The sequence below is a fragment of the Rhipicephalus sanguineus genome, chromosome 1, assembly GCF_013339695.2.
Source record: "Rhipicephalus sanguineus isolate Rsan-2018 chromosome 1, BIME_Rsan_1.4, whole genome shotgun sequence".
NCBI classification, from domain to species: Eukaryota; Metazoa; Arthropoda; class Arachnida; order Ixodida; family Ixodidae; genus Rhipicephalus; species Rhipicephalus sanguineus.
In genome coordinates this window covers 274,628,045-274,638,890 of record NC_051176.1, presented here as the reverse complement: position 1 = coordinate 274,638,890, position 10,846 = coordinate 274,628,045, and the positions used below count along the sequence as shown (strand labels likewise).

General features: G+C 47.7%; 1 protein-coding gene across 1 annotated transcript in view; it reads left to right on the top strand.

Annotated features, from left to right (window-relative positions):
* The first annotated feature begins 646 nt into the window (after positions 1-646).
* Positions 647-10,846, top strand: part of LOC119379000 (frizzled-5) — a 73,960-nt gene continuing 63,760 nt past the window's right edge. Inside the window, exon 1 of the mRNA XM_037648124.2 lies at positions 647-985. The gene's annotated coding sequence lies outside the window, so the exon portion shown is untranslated. The remainder of the gene's footprint in view (positions 986-10,846) is intronic.

The following is a 10,846-nucleotide window of genomic DNA, read 5'->3' as shown; positions in this document are numbered from 1 at the left end:
AATAATAATAATAATAATAATAATAATAATAATAATAATAATAATAATAATAATAATAATAATAATAATAATAATAATAATAATAATACAGGACTTAATAGAGGCGCAGCCGTGCAGTACTCCAGACTACAGCTCTGTGCACCTGCAGATTTTTTTAACGCTAACCCAAAGCATATTACCTTTTTTTTTTTGCATTAAGTCTTGTAACATGTAGCCACTGTTGTCACCCCAACCGCTGCAAGAAAAAGAAACGTGGAAAAGGTGTACGCGTAAGGACTACAGTGTTATCTTTTTTTTTTTTTCTTTTTTACGTTTAACACTTCTTGCTTCGGTGATCCCTGCGTACTTGCCCGCATGTGACAAGCAGATGCAGTCCTCACGCGCGAAACACAAGCCTTCGGGTGTGTCGGCGCGCGGCGATGAAGTGTCGTCGGCGCGATGCGACGATCACGACAAGGGCGCCCACTCGGGGTCTCGCGTAACGTTACGCTGCCAGTGAAGGCAAAACGAGCCGCGGAACTTGATCGAATGCGCGAGGCGTTAGACGAAAGAAAGATAAATAATGAAATAATTCTCCGAGGTGCTCTCCCCTCATCCAGGTTGCATCCTGTGCCGGCAGCGATGCAGGTTCCTCCGGCGTGCCGTTGCCTAGGCGACGGAGCCGCCGTCCGGTCGCCGTGGCAACCGCCTCGGCCGCCTGACACTAGGGGCGACAGCGGCGGGAGAGAGAGAGGGCGACGCCGGCGCTCGGAGCGATTGGGAGAAGAGTCGGCCGGTATATTGAGCAGCCAGAGTGGCCGCTGCCCCTGGGAGTGGCTGCCGCAACGCGCGTGCGAGGGACGACTCTGCTGGCTCCAGTGTTCCACCGTCCGTGCGCGCCGGCAACCGCGAACTTCCACGGGTCCAGGCTGTCCTATTCTGCTGCACGCGGCACAGCACGCCGGCACCCATCGATCTCCGCAGCAGCCCAAGGTGTGGCATGCCGGTGAGTCGCCCACGCTGCGCGCGCTTCCCGGCCGCGCGTCCCCAACCCGGGCTTTCCTCGCCGGGTTCGCTGCCCCGTGTGCGCGACCCCGCTCGGCAATGGATCCGTTCAGCAGCTCCTCGTGTCCGCAGATCCGAGAAGCGGCGTCGGTGTTGTCACAGGGCGGTTTCCCGCTAACTCCATTGGAAGCTTCAATTGGCGCCCGATTGGAAAGCCCTGCATTGCCGCTGCGACATCACCACAAGCGCGTTGGGGACGTGCATGTACGTGGACATCCGTGTGTGCTGTGCTTCGTGTCGCATCGCTCGCGGGAACCTTCCTGGTAAAGCCCGTTGTTGTCCTACGAGTTTGCCTCGCGGGAAGAATAGTATCCCGTACCTGCTTTCCCGCAACCGGTTGTTGCCCCTGCTTCCCTTGTCTGTGCGACTCAACCCACGTACCCCACGTCTCTCCACTTCGGCTTCCTTTTCTACATGGCAATGCTATGGCTGTAGCTCTAGAGCGTTAGCTTGTGCCTGTTCCCCCACCGACTCCTGTCCCTCTGCTTTGAAAGCATCGTGCTGTGGACGTTCCAGAGTGATTGCAGCAGGGTTTGTTTAGTCGGAAGTACCTGCACGGTAGCCAACCCTCTCAAGATGAATTACTCGGCTCTGACAACCGAGCACTTCATCTCGAGAAAACCGTTTTGGTTGTTGATAGACATAGCGCATTTGCGGCAGACGTGACACCTTCGATGGCTGCACTATTTCGACGAATGCCTGTAAACTGGCGCATGTTTCGAGCGAGCGGCGTTGAAGGGTAACGTGGGAGCTGGATCGGTACACTAGAGAACTCGTAAAACATTTAAAATATAACCTGTGTAGCTGCTGTCGCGCGCCGCGGCACCTTCGACGTTTAATAGTTAGCGTCTTGAATTGGGCTGATTGGTACATACTGATGGTACATACAGCGCCGTGTTTGTGTCCTCTCGTCTTCGTCCTGTTATAGCGCTGTTTATTCGTTCAAAAATCAGTTAATAGTTATTTCGCTCACGTTACTTTGGCTGCCTGTTGTGTACTACCAGAGAATTTCAATGGCTTTGCTTTTGCATTAGGTTCGCATGGCGGCTGCTATAATCGGTCCTTGAATTCCGCATTTTTGTATGATAGGCAAAAATGACAAAAATCAGCTTTACATGAAGCGCGTCGTAATCTTTTTCCCGTTGATTCGCGTTGTTCCGTAACGAAACTCCGTAAAACGTTTGTGTCCATTATTTCGGTCTAGTTTTTCCGGCTGCACTGGTAGAAATTATTTTCTCAATTACCGAACTATATCTGGCATTCAACGGTCGAGTTGTGCTCACGTACTAAATTCGTTTTTTCAAAAAATGTGACTTGTTTCGGCGAGAGTTCGTACAAGAAGTGTATGTCTTGCGCTCTCATCATTATCGCTGCAATGCGCATTGTGCAGCTGCCAGATATTAAAGAACGCGGTGGTAAATAATAAGCTCGAGTTAGTACGCCACACATTCATCAGTTCTATGGAAGTAAAATAGGCCTTTTAACGGCACGCGACGAAAAACTTCCTTGAGATGACAGGCGCGTTCAGTCCTTGTCATTTACCGGTTCGGTCATAATCGTGTTACCATTTATTATCAAAGTAAGCGGTATTGATGACATGAAAACATAGCTGCAATGCCGTCGTCGATAAAGCTTGAGCAGATAAATTTTCAGATAGCTTAACGCACTTTCTCATAAACTGCCTCCTTTGCAGCGTTGTGTCGCAGGACCAAGAATCTCCAGCGAATTTCTTTCGGCGTCATGTTTGGCGTTCCTCTCATATAAAAACGTAATTTATTGCCCTGGTTTGGCCGACGATGGCAGCTTTGCTTGCATTCGTTCTTACGCCGTAAAACGTTATTATTTCCCGCGCGGGCGCGCAATAATGCACGTAGCAGTCAAATTTGATACCTGCTTTCAGACGGTACAGTTTCGTACTGCTGACTTGTGTGTTGTCTGCAGTTTTCTAAGCTCGTTAGGCTCACATTTTTGTGCGGAAATAATTTTTATTGAGGTCGCGAGATCATAGGTGGCAGAACCGGCACCGGCGTATTGAGGTGAATCCAAGGAAATCGCTCATATTAAGGCCGCTTTAAGTGACAAGGAAACCAAGCGGAAGTTCGCTTCCTTGTATCTCTTGCCTTGTTTTGCACTGCAGAACATTTAATGAATTGTTACCAACTAGCCAGGTTGGTAATGATTCACCCAATATTAACGTCATAGTTGACGTTTATGTAGACTGCGAACACCTTCGGCGCGAAACCACGACGGCGATGTCTTTGCATATATTACGTTCGGTAATCGTTTCTCAGTGCCGGCACATGCGTTGCAGGCTAGCTACATTGCAGTTCGAGTTAACCACTAGGCTTTCTGGCGTTAACGCAAAACCGGAATCGCGAATGTTTGAACTGTACAAAGGATTGCGCAGACAAATGAGTGAATGTTAGAGAATGTCATGTGGAGTGCGGAATCGGCTTTAAAAATGGTAATATGCCTTCTGCGGTAGCTAGGACAACACTAACCGAACAGCAGCAGGTGGCTGTGTAAGCGACTGTTTTCATCCCAAATGAGTTCGGCAGAAATGAGGAAAGTGGTCGAAGGTTTACAAAGAGGGGTGACACTTATTAAGTTGGGTGTCCATCTGGAATTAGCTGTAAACATCTTTCTGGAGGATGTGCGAAGCGTTATCTCTGTTGGAAATGAACTGCTCCCGCACCGCACATACGTGAACGACAAAAAAAGTTGGCTTCTCCACACAGAGCAGTCTTGTAAACTGCCGGACTGCGCGAAGCGACGCGCAGTCCGCCAGTTTTACAAGACTCTTTGCGGTTAACTCCATCAACTTGTAACCATTTTTTAATTGAGCCATGTAGACAACGTGTCGTATTCCTGTAGAAGCTTCAGGAAGCTCGTTTGATGTTCTCTTATGTTGCAGTGAGAGTTCGCACTCGCGCCCGTCGCGTTTCTGCAATTCCGCGGGCTTCCCGCTGTTTTGCCGTGGGTGGCACGTTGCGAGGCCATTACACATTTCTTGTCTCGTTGTCGTGCTCGCATACATTTTGGAAAGAAAAGAAACTGATTAAAAGCCATATCGAGTACCCGTCTGCCCGATTCTGTCGCGACATATGTCAAACAGCATTTACGCACCCGTTTGTTGTCGCCGTGGACAGGTTGTTGCTCGCCCTCCCTCGACGACTTCATAGTCGTCACGCTGTCGAATGGCCCGTGCGATGTATATGTTCGTTCGCGTGCTCGTCCACACTCCAGAGCCACGCGGTGTATTCTCGACACGCGAGATGGCCATAGAAAAAAGAAATGGGTTTCATTATTTCGAGCCTTAGCTGCGCCGTGCGCTCGGAGAAGCGAGAGAATACATCGGGACTTGGAAAGTAAGCGAAAGTCTTTTGTTTTCTTTCATCCCGCCAAAGGGCCATCGCCGCGGCGGCGCTTTTAGTAGCAACTGGGCGACTATTGAGCGGGCCATATAGACAGGGCGACGCACATTACGAGCAGCCTTCGAAACGGGAGCGGTCCAGCTGGGGCGGAGAAGCCCCGCAGTCAGATCGAAAGCAAAACAACTTGCGCTCCCCGGAAAAGATGAATCAACCCGGACGGAGACAGGAGCAATTGCTTTTTTTTTTTTTCTCGTCCTTTTTTCTTCTTTGTTCTCAGCTTGCGCGTAATACTCGCCGCTGAATGGGGAAGCCGCGAGTGGAGAAAATGTGTTGGCTTCGGACGGCTCTGGCCCGACGTGCGGAATCATCTGTGATCGTTACTGCGGCTGTTTGACAACTCGCTACATTGTGCCGGCGCGTGACCAGAGTACGCATTCAGGAGCCATCAAATTGTCGCGTAAACAAACAAAAAAAAAAAAATATCTCGCTGCGCGCATGCGAGAGTCGCCTTCATACCCAGTCGTAGCGGCCGACGAGTTTGGGGGCAATACGCTGGATCACAAAAGTTCCTTTCTAGAATAATATCTATGAAACAGCGCGTTGGAACCGTTCGTGGTGACGAACGCATAACATTAAACGAGATGGCCAGCCAGCGAAAAGCTTTGTAAATACGATCATTGGTCTCACATTCACAAAAGAAGTTTTTACGCTAGATTTGTTGCCACCTTCCAGCTGTCCGATGTTGGACATATTAATAGCGACTGCGACCATGCATGCACCAATTACAAAGAGCACTGGCGAATGAAAATGTCTATATTCGGCTAGCGGAGCTATATACCATGTTACAAGACGCATGCACATAGGCTGTCAAATATGAACGCTACACATACGTATTGTTACTGTGTAAAGGCCGAGACAGACGGTACGATTTTCCGTGCGATGCGGCGTCCGACACGGCGGTGGGGGAGAGGGAATGGTGGCTGTCCGATGCTATGAAAGGTCACCATTCCGGTTTTCCCACCGCCGTGTCGGACGCCGCATCGCATGGAAAATCGTACCGTCTGTCTCGGCCTTAAAGGGTCGTAAAAAAGACGGCGCGACTGCTCGCCGTTGCTTCGTGGAGTGCGTGTCGCGTCTTTTTTTTCACACGTTTCCATCTGTAGGTTTGCGCGCCAAGAGTAAGGTTGGCGATGCTATGTTTCCATCAGCGCTCTTGCCTCTATCAGATGTCCAATCTCGCTATCTCTCTAAAGATTTTATAGATCACTATGATGCCAATGACGAAGACACACACCAAGGCAGGATCACAACTGTTTTCACACATCAAAGCTTACAGGCACAGACAGAAAGACTGAATTGCCGCTGGGCCCCCATGCCAGGTTTGAACATTTCAAACAAACAAGCATGGCGCGTATAGTTAACGATCGGTGGTGATCGTGTCTTGCAAAGTGTGAAAAACCGACGAAACTAGACCGTGCGCCTTGCTTTCGAGAGAGCCGCGCTTCGAGAGAGATGTAACATGGAAAGTCACACCCACGAATGGCCTGCGCAGCACTCGCTCTTTCAACGTCACCGATCATGGCACGTGACTTAGGTTAGTCATCTAAAGGTTAGTCATCTAATGCGAAATGCGCGCCAGTGGAAATACGGCGTGTCGCGAAATAGTAAGGGAAGAAAAGAAAATGTGGCGAGGCTCTTTACGCGAATATTACCTGCTTGGTTACTCGGCTCGGCACATGGGAGGAGGAGGCAGGAGGAAAACTTTGCCTGCGGACGCTTGCAGTGGCAAATAGGGAGAGCGTCTGCCTTGGCAGTGAAGCTCGCCTCCTGGTGCCAGTACACTAAGCCGTCTTGTAACTCCTCCAATAGTTAACCCTTTGTATTCCACGGCCAATCAAGTTGCGCAAGTAAATATTTTTTTTGCGCATATGCAATTACATCACAAAGTGGGAATAAACCGGAAACCCGGAAAATTTAGCTTTTATTTCTAGAAGAAAATAATTCTCCACATATGTTGACGCTGGGAGCGCCAGTTACACTGGGTCCATTATCCTTCTTCATTGTATATAAGAACTTTGCTTGCCGACGGCTCTGTTTCAACGCAATAATCCTTATCATCATGACTACTCACCATAATCAACGCCTTCATCATCAGTTTAACGCGTTCATCATTAACCCTTTGAGGGTAGAATTTTTTCGCGAAATCCATTCCAAAAATGCGTATTTTTTTATTGCTGAAATAAATTCTTCAGACGATTCTATTTAAGAAAAAAATTGTCTAAAATTTTTTTTCGTGACCGTAAAGTGACAGAAAAATAATTTTTGTTGTTACATACACATGGTTTATTCGTAGTAAAACCAAGCGAAATCCTTAAAAAAACAACTTAACAGTTTTTTATAAATAAAAACTATGCATTGTAATAAACATAGCTCACAGACATACAAAAATAAGCGCACCAGAGTACTTTTCCGGTTAAAAATGTTCGTGCTCTAACACTAAAAACTTTTCACCGTGTGATAGTCTTTGAAGCATGGCTCGCCGCGCACGCTTTTCAGATGTCACTCCTTGATCGTCGTCGGAGTCAGAACGCGTCAAAAACTCCTCGTCTGACAAACTGAAATCCAATGAATCAGATTCCGATTCGGCACTTGGGGAATAGTCCGCATCGGAAGAATCGCTGCTCGACTCACCGGCAGCAGAGCAACCGGCGCGCTTCCAAAGCGTAACTGAACTGCGTCAGTGAGCGCACGGAAGAAAACTCTATGGTTGTGCGCCCGTCCGGAAAGCAAAACGAGTGAAAAAGCTACAGTAATCCTTCGTCTTATCGCCAACAAGACGTAGTTAGTTTTTCCGAGACCTCAAAACAGGAAACGCGATCACGGCGGCGTCGTTTTGTGTAATTTAGCGCCGCACGGAAACAGATGTAATCGCGCCATAGTGAGCAATAAACGAGAGAGTAACAAGCGGTCACCCTTTGAGAGATTAGAAACCAAACAGCCATCAGCTTTGCGGGCGCAAGAAGCGAAAGCCACCCGAAGGGCGAAATCGAAACCTGCCGGACCTCGTGCGCGCGTTCTGATGCGCAATTGAAAGCCGCCGCGCCGCTTTGGAAAGCAAAAAAAAAAAAAAAAAGAAAAAACAAAAGACGGAGAGACATCGTTGCACGGAGGTGCATCGGCGCATTAAGAAAAATTCGGCAGATCCCACGTACCGTGGGAGTCGATGTTATGCGAAGCGCGCGGCGGAAAGGTGACCGTGGCGCAATTTTGTTTACTGGCGAAACGGCACAAAATGACACTAAAGATTTATATAAATGTTATACGCACACATATACGTTGAAGAGGCGCATATGTGTTATATAATCAGTTGTTTACAGTTGGGTAACGCTGCCAACGGCAACGTGGGTCTTACCAACACCAGAAGCGGTAAGCTGATATGATGTGCATATACTTGTCCCTTAAGATGGGGAACACACGCACGTTTCACAAACCTGTGTGAAACGTGCGAGCACAAGGTCATCAACACCGGGATCTGCGCGCAGGAGCAGCTGGTCATGACTTGTTATAGGAATCGGTCGTGATCGCGGTGACGAGGGATCCATGTGTAGTGAAGTATGTGGTATAGTAGAGCTGTTGGAATTCCTGGATGCCTCGGTCATTTGGTCAACAAATTGTCTCACGATAGAGCCGGCGACATGTCGGAACCTGAAGTCATCTTTTGCGTTGATTAGGTATGGGCCGACGAGGCTGCTAGGCCTGGATAGTGCTACGTAGACCAACATCAGTGGATGGCGCTTGTCGTATTCCTAGACTACCTGGGCGTATGTGGCCTACGTAGACTAGTCTACAAAGCGGCTGTCAATCAGTCTGGCATCATGCTCGGTCAGCATGAGGCCATCGCCCAGCCTCGCAAGAAATGAAGAGAACACAGCGTCGTCCTGACGGACTAAGTGCACTTTACGGTGCGGTGATGTGAAGATCATACGTAACTTTCGTTCATGTACTCCTCAGGGGTCGAGCAATGCTTCAATATAGCTTATTTATTCATAATAATACAAATGTAATGTTTATTAGACTGCTATAAAAGCGGAGTCAACACTGGAACCACAGACGTTAATCTCATATGACGCCTGTATCGTAGGAGTACATATCGTCGGAATATCATGTAGTGTTTATTGCTTGCTTATAAAATTAGATAGCAAGCACCACAACCGCAATTGACGTAGCACCGATATTACGCCTGCATAGGCTGTTTTTCCAAAGCAGTTTAGACACCTGGCGTGGCTCTGTGGTAGAATACCTGATTGCCACGCAGAGTGCTTGGGTTCGATTCCTGCTGGGATCCCAATTTTCATTCTTTACATTCGTCGAGTCAACGCTGCCGATGTCGGTTTTTCCTAACGCCCTCGCATTTAAGTTACCAATGTCTGTTCTCGCCGTTCCTGCGTAGATATGAACTGTCAATCACCTGTGGCGCATACCCGTACACCGGGGCCCGTGGTAAACGGGTATGTGCCACACGTGTCTGGAGGAAAGGGTTTGACGACGTACGCGACAGGATTTTCACGTTATTCATGTCATGACGTGACAGTCATATTCGCCAGATACTCTTACCCTCCCATGCCAATTTTGGTCCACACCAAATTAAAGAGGCGATCATGAGAGCACCCAGACGTAGGCAGCTAGATAGATAGATAGATAGATAGATACGTAGATAGAAACGCTCAAAGTGCCAGAGGTTCGCTAAGAAATGCTTCGCATTTAAAATTCCACGTATTACTGAAGCGTGGCAGGCTGGCAGCACATTCCAAGCAAGAGAAATGATCGAAGAAGGCGCGCGTTTGAAACCAATCACTCCGCGGGCGCGCTCGGTTACGCAAGCGATAAGCGGTGCGCCATTTTGCGAAGCATAAAAAAAGCAAGAACGGAGAAACATCGGCACGTGAAAAAAATTCCGCGTATTCCAGAAGTGTGGCAGCACAGGCCAAGCAAAAGAAATGATCGAAAAAGGTGGCGTTTTAAAAATAAAAGCTATGCCGTACATGTACGACGAAAACCCTTTGGTACCAGGAAGCTTCTGCCGTACATGTACGGCGAAAACCCTCAAGGGGTTAATATCATCATCATCATCATCATAAACGTTCACATGGCCGCTTGCTAACGGCTCTGATTCAACACTTTCATCATCATCGTTCATCGTCGCCATCATCAACGCTTTAATCCTCATGTTCAACGCTTTCATCATCACTATCATTATCCCCAGTCAAGGCGTGTTTTCTTTCCCACAGCTCTACTTCAACGTGTTCGTCATCATCATTATCCTCGTTGATATTCACTACCAATGCATTCACGGTTACGTTCAAACTGAATGCTTTCATCATCAGCAGTAGCATTGTTCGAGGGGCCTTTGCTTGTTGACGGCTCTGCTTCAACGCGCTAATTATCGGTGCCCTCCAAATAGGAACACTCGCTTCCGCTAGTCAGCTCGAAAATTACGGCATGTATGTCATCCTCACTTAATCCACGTCCCTAATAAAGCAAATACAATTCTAAACATAACTTCTAAAAGGCGTATTTAGCTTTATTACAAATAACGTTATGTGGAGAGCCGCACGGCAACGGAGCGGGTCTATATACTACCATGCAGTGTTCTATCAACTTTTTGCACGAACTCTGTATGCCTGGCGTCCACAAACGTGGACGCCGCAGCGACATCTCAACTTAGAAAACTTTGGTCGTTCACAGCGCAACAAAAGTCACACAACAAGAAGCTAAACCATTCCTTTTCTCGAATGAAGCCGAATAATTTAAAAACTCTCACGAACTTAGAGTGAACTGTAAAAAAAAAAAAAAAATGCAGGCATACACCTGTGTACCGGCGACTTGAGAAGAACGCTATTGTTCTATGCGCACTTATTGCTGTTTGTTCACAGAAGGTGACAGAAATAAATGTTATGAAATGGTGGCGTGATGCAAACATTTCAAATCGATTTTTAAGGCAATGCGCTGGCTGGCGCCCACTTCACTGATATGTTTTGTCCACATATGTGGACGCTGGGATACAAAAGGGTTGACTAAGTTAATATATAGTTAACCCCTCGAATAGTTAACTAACCCTTTGAGTTTCCTCCGACAAAACGCTCCATTGTGCCCGAAGAATTTCAGGTGTTTAACCAAAATTTTTAGCGGGGCCTGGTTAGGCGTCATTCAGTATGAGCATTTACAGGGGGTGACCTTTAGGAACGACTCTTAATGTACCTTGCGCGTATTTACACGGGCCCCTTTTACAGAACGATGACACATAGGCATAACCATGGGGTGTGTGTGGGTAGGGGGTGTTCAACCACTCTCACCTCCACCTATATGTGTTTTTAGTGTGTGTTTAGAAATAGGACAATTTAGGGCTAAATAATGCACATGTTTTCGTT